The sequence below is a fragment of the Electrophorus electricus genome, chromosome 7 (assembly GCF_041902795.1).
Source record: "Electrophorus electricus isolate QZ-2024a chromosome 7, ASM4190279v1, whole genome shotgun sequence".
Classification (NCBI taxonomy): Eukaryota; Metazoa; Chordata; class Actinopteri; order Gymnotiformes; family Gymnotidae; genus Electrophorus; species Electrophorus electricus.
In genome coordinates, this window is record NC_137503.1 from 33,625,001 (window position 1) to 33,641,348 (window position 16,348).

The 16,348-nt window shown below is 46.7% G+C and overlaps 1 long non-coding RNA gene across 1 annotated transcript; it reads left to right on the forward strand.

The window, feature by feature from the left end:
- Nucleotides 1–6,571: 6,571 nt before the first annotated feature.
- On the forward strand, nucleotides 6,572–11,326 carry LOC118241033 (uncharacterized). The gene is made up of 3 exons (XR_004775804.2): nucleotides 6,572–7,446; nucleotides 8,685–8,856; nucleotides 10,172–11,326. It is a non-coding gene; the product is annotated as an uncharacterized LOC118241033 (long non-coding RNA).
- The last annotated feature ends 5,022 nt before the right edge of the window (nucleotides 11,327–16,348 follow it).

Below are 16,348 nucleotides of genomic sequence, written 5' to 3' on the forward strand. Positions count from 1 at the left end.
GAGAATGAGGGAGGGAGAGAGAAGAACAGGGGGGCTGGCTCTCGTTATGGTGTTCTGCAGGACTGTGCAACATACAGGGGTGTCTGAATTATTAACTGGTATTTCTGTGCATGCTGAAAACACCACAGTCCAAACACCACAGTCCAAACACCACAGTCGAAATGCTGTGATTCTTTTTATGATCCTCCGCTGTGCTGCGAAGACACCAGAGCATTCTTCACACGTGTAAACACAAATGACCTTAAATGGCCTGAAAGATCTGCAATAACGTTAACACTTTGACAGTTTTCCACCTGAATTATACTAAACATCTGATCGTAGCATCCTGGGCTCCTCAGTTTGTCTTCTTTGTGCTTCTCTAGCAGTCCACTCCACACGGTGACACACATGCTCAATAGAGAAGGTGCATTGCAGGGTGAAAATGTGGCAGGTATTGGGTCTTCTGTAGTAACATTGCAAACAAACCTTCTTGTGAGAGAAAATTAGAGCATGCCTGATTACTAATTCCTGTTTGCTCTGTGCAATCATGCCAGCAGAAGCAAGAAACCACTCGTAATCACCGCAGTCTGAAAGTGCCTAATCGCATCGGGATAATGAATCAGCTCTCTCAGATAAAAAGTCCTTGCTGGTTTATTGTTCTCATTTCATTTTTCTAGTCTGCTCATAAACATCGTTCTGTGGAGATGCAGAGTGTGTGTTCTAGATGGCACCCTTTTGACTGGTCAGTTCCTTTAAGCTCTGGGCGTTTCATTTGAAAAAAAATGTCTAAGGCACAAAGACGGATTGTTGCTGTTTGTCACACACACACACACAAAAACAACGTCTGACACCTGCAGATGTGGGAGGCAAGACTAAAGAGTCCCGTCTGTGGTGCAATACTGACAAGACATTTATAGGAACCTGTATGGCAACTAGCTAAAACAGCTAATATATATATATATATATATATATATATATATATATATATATATATATATATATATATATATATATATATATAAAATTTTTAATATATTTTATTTGATTTTCATAACATATAGCAATAATCAGATTGCTTTTTCACTTGTTCACTTGAACAAAATGTTTAAATTGTCTTAAAGGGACCTTTGTGTTTATAGGCCACTGGTTCTTGGGTGCAACACCGACATGTGGTGCTACTGGCTGTGATGTTAGATAAAAGCCATGCCTCTTTAATCTGCTGTTTGACTTCTGCTCACATAACTTAGATGATGTCACCCAGATAACGGCGATCAGTGTTAGTGAGAGAGAGAGAGAGAGAGAGAGAGAGAGAGAGAGAGAGAGAGAGAGAGAGAGAGAGAGAGAGAGAGAGAGACTGTGTGTGCTTGTGTTGGGGGGGGAAGCACTTTTGCATTGTTGGAGTCTTGTCGCCTCGCTGAGGGTGTGTTCTGTTGTCAGGGTCCCTTTGTTTAGCCTCATTTAAAGTGCAGCGAACAGAATACCACCTTCCAGGAAAGATCTCGCACAGCAGTAATCTCTTCCATCTTCTAAACAATGACCTAATCTTTGACTGGAAATGAGTGGGCCATCAAGCGCCACGAATGAGATCACCCACACTGCAGAATTGCTCGTAACCCTCACAGCTTCCACGAGCTCCTTATCACAGCGGGTAACGCGGCTAAGGGTGGGGCTGCTGAAGAGAAGAGGCGGGTTTGGGGGAGGACATGGCCAACGCGTTAAGACTTCAGGTTGCACCAGGAGTCCACCACAGACACTTAACAAGCTTTGAAGTTCCTACGGACATACATTCCCTGGGAATATCAGTATCACCAGCCTAAGAGGTGTATATGCCTTACATGTTAAGAACACACACACACACACACAAGCCATGAAATAAACAATTTAGAGACACACTGAGACTTGCTAATATGCCAGCAGAATTGGATTCACCTCACACAGCTGTGTGCATGCACACTGAACATGAGTCACTCAGGTAGTGTGTGTGTGTGTGGAGGGGTAGTGCAATCTGACATCATCTCACTCTTTACAATGACTTCACTCACATTACTATTGATCAGGCCACAAATTAGATTGCGCATTTAAATTAAATTCAAATGACCGCATGAAGACACAGGAAGTGGACTCTTCCTCACCCGGTCCCAGAGTTCACGCAGTTGTCCCCCTTCCCCCAAATCACCACTTTTTCTTTGACTTTTTGATGCAGCACAGATTATGAACAATGAAAGAAAAGGAAGCGAGGCAGTACTTCCTGTAGTTCCTCCAGTTTCCCCTCTCCCTCTAATCAGGGCTAGTGAGAATCACCAAGAATCCTCATTAGAGATACGAGAGAATTGCTTTTCTGATTTAGTATTGAATTACTGCTCTCAAAGGCCAAAGCATCCAGCTACCACTGACAAAGAGAAAGACAGAGAGAGAGAGAAAGAGAGGAGCAACGTGAGAATAAAGGACAGGAAATGGATTTTTACTTCCATAGAGATTTGTAATTAAGACCTGGCATTTTAATGTACGCAGAATGAGCACTGCCTTGCAGAGAGTAAACAGGAAAATGCACGCACATGCAAGTGCACACATGCGCACACACACACACACACACACACACCACTTTAAGTTGGTTTTACATGAAATTGTCAACAGATTTATGTGTTGTTTTTCAATTGGGAGCCACATTATGGGTCGAGTCTGCATAGCAAGATTAATGGTTAGACTCTTAATTATTTAGACGTACATATATATATTTGAAGGAAATATTCATATCATTATACACATCACAGATTAAACTCTGAGAACACTATGTGCAGCATTTACCGTTTTAAAACACTGAGAAAATAATATGCATATGCTTTGATACACTTTACAAAAATTAAGCTTTGCAGAGAATCTGGGTCTCTGATGAGCAAGCGATGAGGAAGAGCTTCTAAACACTAGAGGAACCATGACAAGAACCAAGAGGGATAACTCATCCTCTTCTCATCCATGCCAGATAAAAACTAACAACAAAGAATGAATAAAGATGCTTTTTTTGGGCAATAACTTAAAAAAAGTCTTAAGAAATGACTAACACTGATTTTGCAGTGGTATTAAGAGTATTCAGGTAGAACCAATATGAAGTTCTAGTCCACACAGGTAACATCTAAGCCCAGTTGGGTGGGAGAGTTGAGGATGGTGGATATGGGCTGTTCACCATAGTCACATGACAGTCAGCCACAGGTTTTAATCTCACCAGGAAGGCCAGTGGCACATGCAGAGCCCTTCCTGAGATCCCAGCACTCCGCTCTACCCTCGACACGCCCGTGTGAATGAGTGATGACAGCCGGACGACAGCACCCTTGGTTAACTGCATGTCCATGAACCTCAACATCTGCACCATCTATCTGACAGGAGAGCTTGACTACATAAATACGTTTTATTGGAGGGGTTTGGTATGGAAGTGTTCCTCCCCCTGCTGTTGCTTTATAGTTCCAGGTGTTTGCTAGTAGATTTCCAGCAGCTTGTGATCTTAGTAGGTGGGATGGTTCATAAGGGGAAATAAGTTCACTCAGACCCTGGGGATCGATGCCGGGTAGTGCTGTAGATGCCAGGAACAGAATTCTGTCATCAATATGGAAATTGACAGGAAGCCAATACAGTGATAATAATACCAGAGTAATATGCACTGCACCCACATTTAACCAGTAAGCCCACGTTTAACCAGTAAGATCACGTTTAACCAGTAAGCCCACGTTTAACCAGTAAGCCCACGTTTATCTTTTTATTCTTTCCCTTCTCATCCACCCTTGGATATGCTGACACGCCAGATGCTCTCTACTCTTCTCAAGCTTGTTGCCATGGCCACAGCAATGCGTCAGCTACCACTGTGGAGGAATGGCTGAGCGCTCGCGCCCAGTGTGGCCGTGCAGCAGCAGCAGCAGAACCGTACTGGAAGCACATTAGCAAGAAAAAAGACCATCACGTTCAGTCTCTTATTTACCTTTCAGAACCCAGAATGACCTTGAAGGTCTTGAGCCACGTCATAAATCGTATCCCCCCCTAGGCCTTGAACCGAAACGGGGCGTGTTTAGGACAGTCGTGCCGTCTTTTTGAGCCGTAAGCAAGAAAGACCCCGTGCGTCGATAAAACCACGGAACGATCTCATTGCCGTTCGTCACGTCCCCGCGTCTCATGTAAGGCGGAGAACTGTCATTAACATGTGCGGTGCGAGGCACTAAATTGATCCGGTTTGCGTCCGGAATATTGCGCCCTTGAGCTCTGAGCCACAGCGACTCCGAGCCGACAGACACCGTTACGTACTGAAGCAACTATCTCGGAACATATTTCCCAGATGTTTGGCATGACTTCTGGACGTGACCCCCGCGGTCACTGGAGTACAGCAGCAGACGAGATGAGGGAGTGGGAGGATGTTTTAGAGGTCCGGTGGGTTTCACGTGAGGACGACGCGTTTGGCGGAGAACCCAGTGCTTTGCTTCACGGTGTTTCAGTACAAACGGATTCTTTGTATGTAAAGCCATACAACTGGTCTGTTCTCGATTTGTACCATATTACTGGGGTACTATACCGGGTTAATTATACTAATTACCGAGGTAAAATAACTTAATGGCATTTGGGTACTATGAGAGTCCTTAGACTTAGATACATGTATACATGTACAGATATCACGGTCTTAACGGGCGATCGAAATCGAAAACAAATCTACCAAAAGCAAATCCACAATCCGTTAACAAACTGGAACAGGCACGCTAAGGTATTACACTCAGTACTAGAATTACAAGAAACTCACGGACCCGCGCGAGACTTCACCAAATTCAGGTGCATATGATAATGCGGAGGCGTTTCCAGGGCGGGGTCAGCAGGTGAGGCCCAATCAGGAGCAGAGGAGCCCGTATGGGGTGCGGGCCTTTTGATTATTGATTGCTTAATTGATTGTTCCCAGGAGCGCTGGAAGTGAGCCGGGACGCAAAGATAGGAAATCATGGGTAATTGTCATAACGCCCTTGTATATGAGTCTGTGGCGCGGGGTTCATCTTTCTTTTTTGATAACCCTCTGTGAGCTCCTCACGCGCGGTCGGAGAGGCTTCGAGACAGCCCACGCGGCCATCTCGGTGTGTTGTGACGCTGAGCAGCACCAGTCCTGACTTGTTAAGCAGGACAAGGTGCACTGGGTCTCTGGCTACAAGAGGTGTTTTTTAAAAAACCGATGTAAATAATTCAGAAGTATTTTAGTATTAGTAATTTGAGTCAGGTTTCGATAATTGTCTTATCGGCATTACTCTTATCAGTTATTTACCTGCCTGAAATGAAATGTGTATCATTTTTAAAGCATTTAAAAAAATGTTTCAGCATATATTTAACTTGTATTTCTAAAGACTGCCGCGCGGAATTGTGCCCTGCACAATCCTCCTTCTGTGTGTGTCCAGCTCGTGGGCTGTCATGGCTCCTGCAGCAGCTAGCACCGGGAGGTGAGGTGAAACCTGCTGCTAGACCACGCTGTCTCCTGCAACTCAGCCGCGCCTCTGCAGTGGAGCTCACGCCTAACCCTGCAGATGCCTTCGCGCCCTCTTCTGGTGAACGTGTGTTACTTTATGACTGAACATTAAAATGAGCGATGAGTTTCTAATCACAACCTTCAGTTCGCACAGGCTAGACGCCCACGAGCGTGGACACATCAGTTCGCGCTACAGACGCCTAAAGCATCTTAGTTCTGTTGTAACCGTATAAACATATCTTAAAGGTTCTTTACAAACAAAACCAGGGTTCTCAGGAGTCTCTCTAAGTAGAACTTGCAATGACATAAAAGCAGAATGGAGGTCTCCTAACTCTGAGTGACACCCGCTTGGTTCTTTAAATGAAACGATACTTTTTGTTTCCTTCAGAGGGATAGATTGGGTTTGGTACTTAAAATGGACCCCAGATGAGAAGGGGAGCTTGGTCTGTGTGTGGTGTGTGTGTGGTAGCCCCTCCATGCTAAATCATATATAGGTGAGAAGATGAACAGTTATTGTTCTGGCAGAACTCTACCAGCAAGATGAGGGTAAGAAACAGCAGCTCGAAAACCACCTCGGAGAAGCTGGACTGGGGTAGAGTGGCTCCAGCTCGCTCTCGGCCCAAGTCGTGAGGTTCTGCCACTGTGAACGGACTGCACGTGCTCTTCTGATGTCATGGGGCAGACTTCATGAAGTGTCTGGCTGTGAATCATGTCCTGGAAGGCTGTATTTATCCAAGGTGAGAAGGAATCTTTGGTCTGGTTGGCTGTTCTGTGGCTCCGAGACCTGGTCATCTAGTCTTTAGTACGGTCAGAAAGAAAGCGCTTGTATGCTCGAAGGGAGTTGAGAAAGGAAGCATCTCATCAGGAACATGTAAACCATCTGTCCAACAGTAGGCTGGAGGAAGTATTCCCCTCACACCATCCGGGAACAAATCTGTTTACAGTACTGGTGGGGAAGTGTATAACTACGTTCTCACTATCTCTCCAACGGTTTAGATAAAGGGCAGCGACCTTCTCGGCCACAAATGCGAGATATTTTTCAGAGGTTGCTCATCTTCCTGTCGAGTCCTCCTCCCGTCGGGCTCAGCTATGCCGGGTTCATTAACCTTCCAGTCCTGCAGAGAATAAACTGCATTAGGTCTGGCTGGAGAGAACACCAGGCGCTGACATGCATCTGATGAGCAGATGTCCCCGGCTGTGGCGTGCCAGGGCCCCTGCAGGAATAAACCATGTCAGTAAGCCTCGGGGTGGAATGTAGCGCACATGTTGATTGTAGATGCTGCAGGTCTCTGCGTTTTTGGTTTTTTTTTTAAATCCACATATGCCTACAGTGGTAGGTTTGGCATTCTAAGTGTGTGTTTTAACATCAGAAATTGTCATGTATCAGCTTTAAACAAAACATTTCTGCTAGACAGAACCAAGGATGGACTGGCTACATATCTGTGCTTGGCTTTAGAAACCAAGATGTCTTCAATATGTTAACATAAAACCTAAATAATTAAAAAATGTAACTGTCTAGCTGAACTTTTTCGAGTTGTTACTGTGGTTTCAAAGATGATGTCTGTGGAACAACCAAACAGATTCTAATTCATCCTCTGAATCAGAGTCTGTGCCACTCAAGACGGCATGACGGAAAAGCCTCCGTCTCACTCTGTCCGAATGTGACCCCATGCCGAGCTGTACCGAGCCATCCAGAGAGTGGCTGCGAGTGTGGCCGGACTGCAGGATGCGAGCTAGACAGCGGGTGGCGAAAGAAGCGGATTCATCCTCAGCCACGATGGATAAGAAAACAGGCATTCATGACCAGGACTGGCTGTAAAGCCTCGGCCGAGAGAAGATCTCCGCGAACCGCAGCAATGCAGTGCGATTCCACTGCCCCGCGTGCTGTTTCTCGTCTCGCACAAACGGCACACGACACAGACGCTTGCTGACCATAAAAGGACTGAGATCTCTCTGCGTGGATGGCAGAGCTGAGCTTTAACGCGACTGTAAGTGTTTTTTTCCACACAGTAGAGGCTATAGTGTGACACACACACACACACACACAGACACATCACAGGCTTTGTCTCAGAGAGGCTCCAGAATGAATTATTACCTTCATCTGCTCTGCGATCCATAAAGCGTTTATACTCTCAAACTCCAGATACCAAGGTTGGTGCTGCCTTTGATACCGTTTCATTAAAAATGGGTGTCGGGTAAAACGCGCAGATTTGTGTTCTGCATGAGTAAACTCTGACATGGCTGGCTCAGCTGCTCAGATTCAGATCTGAAAGTTAAACTCCCCCTGCGAGCCCCTTCAACTGTGTCCATGGGCCTGTTTTGAAGGAACGTCCAATCAAGTCAGTGTTCTGATGGGCTCTCCTCTGAGCAGAGAAAGACGTTGACAGACGACTCCACCCAAGACCTGGAAAGCTTTTTTTTTTCCATGGCGGCATTTTCCTTCTTCCGCCGCCGGGCCGTTCATTCGCCACGTGCTGGAGGATGTGACGTCCCCTCGGAAGGCAAGCCTCGCCCCAGCCACTTAGGAACAGGGGGCGTAAGACGGCTCCGGCAGCCAACATGCAGAGAGGCGGTCAGGAACAGACGAGGCCCTTGGCCAGACAGGTTCCACAGGCACTCCGGGGACTGGGTCCAGCGCAGGCAGACAAAGGCTTGCTTCCAACACACACTGTGAACTCCTTCCAGCTGTGGGCAGCGTGCGAGCGTTGGAGGATGAGGAAGCAGTAAACCTTTTACAGCCTGGCACTCGCGCGTGGAGAGTAGGTCGGGTATTGCGGGACAAAGCACTGCAGCCGTTGCCTTAACTCCCCTTGGCCTGGTGTTCGTCGGCACGGAGTCCTTAGAGCTGCGCCCTAGGTCAAGAGTCAGTGAGTGCCCTGCTCCACACACAAACGTGCTCTGTACATGGCAGCTCAGATCAGATGACGAATGTAGCGGTGACGCGTCTGGGACATGGGTGCCAATGACCAGACGCTTGGCAGACTTGACCATAGTCAGACGGTAACTGAAAAGAGCTTCTCCTTTGTCTCTCTAACCATGAAGTGACGCATTTGGACTGGCTTCAGTGTGATGTGGGTTTATTTGAATGTTTACACTATACCTGCGTGCATATGTAGGCCTATTTAACAGTATATCTACTCCCTAAGTATATACTATATCATAACATATCTACTCTCTAAGTATAGCTGCTCCCAGATCAGTGATCTTTCTCTCTGTGGTTGGACAGCTCCCCGAGTCCGCCGGATCTCCCAGCATCCGACTCCTTCGTGTGTAATCCCACCAGTAGACCCACCAGGGCGACACTGAGGGAGGCCATCTGCCTCCACTGCCCTGGAACATCATCAAGGGCGCCTCTGCTGTGGAAGGAATGGCGCGTAATAACATGCTGCTCACTCAGAGTAAGTTATTAATATTTGCTTATCCGGGAGGGCCTGCCGTTATCTTCTCCCAACAGGAAACAGTCCAAGCCTTTAGCCCATTTCTGACAAGAAGGATTTCTTTCTTTCTTTATTTGGTCTACACAGTTAGAGCTTTTACTTACTGTTTTATTTCTTTTGAAAGATATCGATTCGATAGCCGCATTTCATTCTTGCATCATTAGGATTCAGTAAATGGCCCTACTCCACAGGAACACTAGAGAGGGAAGGTTGCCCACACAGTGGTGTTTGCACGCCCACCCTACCCCACCAGCCCTCTGCGGTTACACCCCCACCAGCACTCTGGGGCTACACCCCTACCCTACCCCACCAGCCCTCTGCGATTACACCCCCACCAGCACTCTGGGGCTACACCCCCACCCTACCCCACCAGCCCTCTGGAGAGGGAGGTGTGCTAACACACTAGGCTTTGCATGCCTTCGTAATGCACAGCATGTGAGGGTTAGCGGGTCACTGTTAATACTCCCTGCTGAAGAGCGTCCGCTGCTGCTTTCTTAACCAGAGTTCCTGACTGGTTGATTGAAACTTTAAATAAACATTTAAAAAAGAAACCTGGATAATGAGAAACAGACATCCTGGTTGTCATGTTTTTTGACATAAAGCAAACTCTACAAATATTTTGCATTGCACCAAAAATCCACTAGGATCCCCCCCACCCCGAGAGACGGGCTCCGATAGAGGCTCTGGGATGTGTTGGGGGGGGGGGGGGGGGGGAAGAAAACGGGTAACAAAAATGTAAATGTTGAACCATCACTGCACCTGTAAGATTTCAGTTCTGAGCATTTAGGTAATCGAATTGTAGCCCTGAATTACAGACAGGGAGTTTCACGTCTTGTAAAGATGCCATCAGTAGTGTTGAGGCTTAGTGTACTAGGCTAACGTTTGTATACGTCTGCCAAGCTTTTTTGCTTTATGAACTGTTGATGGAATTTTGACATTTATTTTAAACACTGAATCTTGTCTACATTTGTGCTTCTTCTACAGTCAAACAGTGTGTGGATTTAAGTAAATGTTTAAATGACATAGTGCTAACAATGTGATATTTTATAGTTACACATTACAATTTGTTTTACTTTAAGTCTATTTTTGCATTAAACTGAAACAAAGTTCCAGAACATACAATTAATGCATTATTTACATTCTAGAGGAGAACAAAACCCTTTTTAATGCCTGTGTGTCCGAAATGGTGAAGTTTTGGAGAATTTTAAGAGTCTTGAGACAAGGCGAAGGAAACGTTTAGAAATCCTCTTGTAACTTATGATCGAATCATATTCAGGTATCCAAGAATGGGTTGCCTTGCTCGACACACTTCTGTTGGGAAATGGATGTGGTTTTTGCCAAGACGACCAACGTGCGTGTTTACACGAGACACGTGCGATGGCGTCCCATGCTTCAAAGGACAATGGTGTGGGTGAGGAAGGGATGCCTGGACCACATCCATGGGAAGATCTCGGCATTTCATGTGTCTGAATGCCAGATGGGAAAAGAGTGAACCTGAACCAGCTCGGCCCCTCTGCCAGGGTTGGACGGCCCAGCCTCCATGAACAACCCCTGGCCTTGTCGGAGGCTTTGATAGTCTGCCTGCATGAAAAACTGTTTCCAATTCATCACCCGGTAATGCTTCAAGCTGGATTTAGAGACATGCTACCACGGAGGCTGAGGAAGGATTACTCGCAGTCTGCTGCAGCATTCCGGACGGCCCAGTGGGAAGCATGGAGGCGAGGGGAGGCCATAAAAATCTCCTGTCTGACGCTTGCGAATGACCGACGGGGGGAAATAAACCTCATGGCTAGTTAGAAACCATTATGGAGGAAGAAGGGTGTTTGGGGTGAGGAGTGACCCAGTTGGGTATGCCCTATCGAGTTACCCACACTACCTTCCCTCAGGGACTAGAGGGCCACAAAACAGGAGGACCTGACGGCACTGACCTTGGCTGGTAAGAACCGTAGCTCCAGGTGTGAATTCCAGAGTGAGCTCATAAACAAAAAGGCTTCGAGACAGGAGAGGTGTTCACCTGACTGACATTTCTAGAGCCGTACAGTGCGTTTTCTTCAAAAATAAACACGCCAAAGTCCAGTGCAGAAGCCAAACCTTTCTGCCTGAACACTAACACGAATGCTGTGTCTTGTTGCTTGCCAAATCCCAACTTTGGTTTGAAACCTTTATGAATATACTGTAAATTGTTCTGTGGTTTTAATGGTGCTGTGAAGGCAATGAAAGGGCTGAGCTGTAATGAACATTTTCTCATAGCCCGTAATGTCATAAATATTTAGAGTTTACTTCACCCAAATGCTAAAGTGGCTGACAATGAACCTGAACAGCAGGTTAGTGTTATTCCATGTGCTTAATGCGTTAGCATGTTTGGTTATTCACTTATTCATTAGCGTTTTTGTGCTTCAATCAATCAACTAGTGCAATAAACTACTGAAACCTGCCGTTACTTTCCAGTGTGGCCAGTGCTAATTGTGAACAGCACCAGTATGCAACAGCCTTCATTTGATTTGGTGTGGGGGGCGGCAGCCATTCACTTCCTCTTTTGTTAACCCATCAGTCATCGGGATTAGAGTTTGGACCTTTGAGCCCAAATTCCGGCGTCTTCTGTTTCTCCCTGCCCACCGCGGAATGGTGTGTTTGTGTTTGTCTTTAGCTGCTATGTTCAGGGTGTTCTTAGCACACATATTTGGTTTGGTTTGGTTTGGTTTGTATCACGGACCACGACTCATGCTTGAAAGGTCATGACCTCAGCCTCAGGCTCCTGTCTCCTGGCCAAGGTCCTGTATCCTGCCTGCATTCTCTCACTCATAGTAACCAGGTCCTGCAGGCGTCCAGAAACAATAGCAACACAGAATGATGTAGAGTTCTGGATTACACAGGAATGTAGAACTTTTTGTAACAGAATGGCAGCACAGAGGTTTGGGGTTTACAGGAACTTACAAAATTAACAACACAGAATAATAGGGTTGGGTAGTAATGGGATTATGTAGTCAGGATACTTTAACGGCATTATGTATTCAAAAAGGCATATGTGTGTTCCGTTACAGTTGGAGAATAAAGACAGGTGTATCTTACAGGAGCATTTTTAAAATATGGAGATTAGGATCAGGAATCCATTCCAACATAAGACTCATTAAGCATCACTTCTTTGGTCTTTATTTCTTCGCAATGAAACAGATTAAAAGTTTCAAGTAAGTGCTGCTTCCCTGGATGCATTTCAGTACTTTTACTTAAATGTGACATCTCGATGAAATAAATGTTTTTGGGGATGATAAAGTTGATAGAGTGCAGAGTACAGCAGTTCCCACAGCCAGTTAGAGCTGCTGATTGTTACTGCTGTTATATCCTGTTCTCATGATCAGACAACAGTTTCCTGCACTCGTTATAATGTGGTGGGAGTAAAGAACCTGCATTACAGTCTGCTTTTATAAAGCTGTGCCGCGTTCTCAGCCACGTACTACTCCGTTTCCAACAGGAGTACCATCTTCGGCAAAAACGGACAAGTGCTTCTATCGCCAAACGGCGCTTCAGTTCCCACGATGCTGAAACCTTCTCCAGCTATCTGACAGAGCCTGCCAGTGTGACAGAAGTGGAGAGGCTGGCCGTTCTGTAGGGAAGGGCCTTCTCAGCAATGCTGGACTGCTGGGGAAGAGACATGTGCTTTATATGGACAACTTTAACATCTACTGAGCAGCTCTTGAGTCTGAATGGAGAAAATACAGGAGCTTGTGGGAGTTTGTTAGTGGTCGTACTGGCTCATACTGTAGGGGACCAGTGCTCTGGGACTCTTTGGCTCTTAAGGGCTTTAAAAGTAATCTTAAAGTAATGGAAAGCAATCAGATTACATTTGGTTTGTGTTACAGGTGCACCTCAACATCATTTGTAAGGCTCTTTAGCCATTTCAGTCCGATTCATCTTTGTCGGCTATTTGGTTAATGAGTTTTGTGGGCAGACAGTGTTTTGAAAGGCTGTTTATTCATGTCTGGATCGTGTGAGAAGCGGAGATGCCTGCCTCCTCTGGTGCTGTGTGGAGGTGGGGTGCTCAGGGGCTGAGTGCCCAGACTGCACGATAAACCCAGATAAACCCAGATGCACCACTCCACACAGTCCTCTAAAACACTCTCGCACTAGACATTCTCCGAACACGTATTCTCACGGTGAGAAAGCATTGTTAACTTAGGGGTGTGACGAGTCTGACCTTAGGGTCTCCATAGCAACCATTTAGTCACTGCAGTGCAGTAACACAAAGCAAATACACACTTAGTGCTACACTTCTGCTACAAGGCACTTTTTAGGCAAAAAGAAAATAAATAAAAATGCCCGGACAGCAGGTTTCTTTTTCCTCAACTAAGAGCCCCTGTTCCAAGCTAGCAGTCACGTCCTGGATTATACAGTCCTCTGCGAGGAGGTCAACACCCCTTGCTGGACAGCCTGCGTGCAGCGTGAATGCTCTCTTTCTATCTGAGCAACCAATCAGGCCTCAGCTCCATCTCACCCCTGCGTTCCAGGGTGCAGGGAGAAATGAAACAAAGCATCGGGCGTTCTACCGTGCCTGCGGCTGAAACGCTACTCTTGTTGGGTCCCTTCCCTGCCTCTATATAGGTGGACTCCACGCCCACTTCCTTCCTAATGAGGTCCATGCCTCCAGCTTGAATATGCTTGGCTTGGTTTGGGTCAGGACCTCCCGGGGGTCTCGTTTGCAGGCTGGGGTTTGGGGCAGCTGTCAGACGGCATCGGGTTGTTTCATTCTGCTCTCCAAACTTCCCGTCTTTAGTCGGAATCCTGGAGGCAGGAGCTGGAGGAGAATGTTTGACTTGTATGGAGTTTCACGGCTGGTTTTGGCGAACGGGATGCCTCCTCCCTTCGTCCACTCACACAAAGGAGGCCTTTCTGTTCCCTGTCTCTTTGGTGTCTTTACTCCTGCTCCCATTAAAGCTCCCTTTCCCCTGCATGAGTCACTGGAGCCGGAGCAACTCACCAGGTGAGTACCTTCAGTGCACGGTGGGTGTAGCACTGTTGGCTTCACCAGACCTCTGCCCGGTACTAAACACGAAGCCACTGCTCCAGGTCTGGGCCAGTAACCTCCCCACTAACCTCCCCACTACATCACAGCAGAGAAAGCCTGCTCTCCCAGAAACCTTCACCAAGCTTGTGCCGTCTGCCAGTCCTGCCCAAGAGCTCAGCGGTCGGCTGTTTCATTACTCATGCGTAGCTTTGCAGGGATCTGCTAAACTGAAATTCTCACTCGGCCATTATAGACCTTCACGTTCACATTCCTTTGGACACAAATCACATTCTTTTGGTTAGATTTGGTGTGTTTCTCCAAGAGGAACCTAATCCACCGACGCACACGCTTGGCTTTAAGAGGAACACTGACACACTTTTGACTTTTTCCCATGGAGAAACCAGGCCAGCCGATGCCAACAGAAGCACTGTTTGGGACTATTAACTGTGTGGGATCTCCAGAGTGAAGCTTGGTTCAGCTGGGAAACATTAAACTACAACTCAAACATTTAAACAACAAACCTTGTGTCATTAGTCTCTCTCGTGTGCTGCGTATGCTGTGTGTAAAAGCCAACTGGGGTTTTAGTTACTGGTTAAGGACCACAAATGTTGCGTGTCTAGGTAATGCAGGCACGGGATACAGATGTTTACTGGTCTGACTGGCAGCCACAACTAAGTAAACACTACCATGTTGTTGCCATGGCACTATTACCAGACACTGAAAAGCACCGTGTCGTGATTGCTGCATTTCTTGGCCGACACAGTGGTATCTTAAGAAGACTGTTCGGTTCTCCACTGTGAGGTCTGATGCTGCCAGACTCCACTTGCTCTGCCAGTAATAAACATCCACGATGGTGAGAAGACAGGATAATAACCCCGATCCGTGCCAACGTATGATCCAAGCAGGAAGCACCGGGATCAGCTGAGCTGTAACTGCCTCTGCTGGGTAAGATATTGAGGCGTCCCCGGTATACACACTGCTCGAGCTATTCTGCTCTGTGGGTTCTCACAACCGTTTGTTTGTCAGCCAGTCACGTGTCCCCATACATTAGCTGTAAAATGCCCCCTCTTTCCTACTGGCTCTATGTCTAAAGCATAGCGGACTCGGGACCAATTGGTTTAGTAAGCTTAGAAGTTCACCCTCCTGACACTGTGAAAATAATTCCTGAAAGGTCAAGACATGAGGCAGTGCTAATCTTGGAAGCAGGGCCACCTCCCAGAGGCCGGTTGTAGCGTCGCAGTGTTTTGCAGGGGAAGTGCAGCTGCTCGTGCATTTGATTGAGTGTATTTGTGTTATTTTAGAAATGTGTGTTTGCAACATGCACTGTGGTGTGCTATAGTCTAATAGCCAGAATAAAGCGCAGAGGATTGGTCTTTTTACATTAGGGCCTTGTCGTAATAGCAAAACCACCACAATCTATTCCAAATATATTACAGCAGGGATGCATTCCACAGTCAGAGGCGTACTGTGGGTGTGGGAAAGCACAAAATAACAACATATGCAATAGCACAATAAAAGCCAAACATAACACCAGAGACTGCTGGGAGTGGGAGAAGAATATAAACACACTTCATCAGACACAGTGACTTCATGGACAAAACCCCCCCAATTAACTCAGAGTCCTCAGACTGAGGGGGTTGCTAATGGTACCATAAATGCGTATTTGATATATGCAAAAGATTACAAAGACATTTGGATGGCCACAAACGTGAACGTTCGTAGAGACGGTCCGGAAATGTCAGAGGGTCTGGCCTTTGGGCGTCACGAACTCTCCCTGTGTGTCAGGGGAAGCTGAACTTTGGAAGCAGACCTGTGACTGCTGCGCACGGTGGAATTCAGATTCGGACTGCTCACTAGATCAAATGCGATATGTCCATCTTTGCTTTGGGCTTGAAACTAAAAGGGGAAGATTCAGGCATCAGACTACAGCCCAGCCAAGACATCTACAACAAGCCAGAACCATCTTCTCTGAGATCACACACCCTGGCCACTTCCTGTTCCGATCTCTACCATCTGAAAAGAGACACCGGAACCATCAGACTCAAAAACAGTTTGTAGATGCGAGACTAGACTGATCACGCCAATCACAGCAAGAACAGAAAGAGAGCTCTACCCTCACAAACAGTGACTGATAATTACTGGCGACTCTGAGGACAAGGTACTAATGTCGTAACAAGGATGGAGATACAGGAGATGTGCTATGTTGGCTGTGAAAAGCAGCAAAGGTGTGCGTGTGTTCGCACGCACACACACGCGCACGCACGCACGCCTTTCTTATCTCTCTTTCTCGCACACTCATACACAGACTCACCCTTTTCTTATCTATTTCCAACTCTGCTTAGCTGCTAACCCTAAACACATGCATATCAATTCTGCTCCGCGGTCCGAGGGCCACCCCAAACGTCTCCCTTCACACCCCACTGCCCTGTGCAGAGAATCTTTTATTTCATTCAG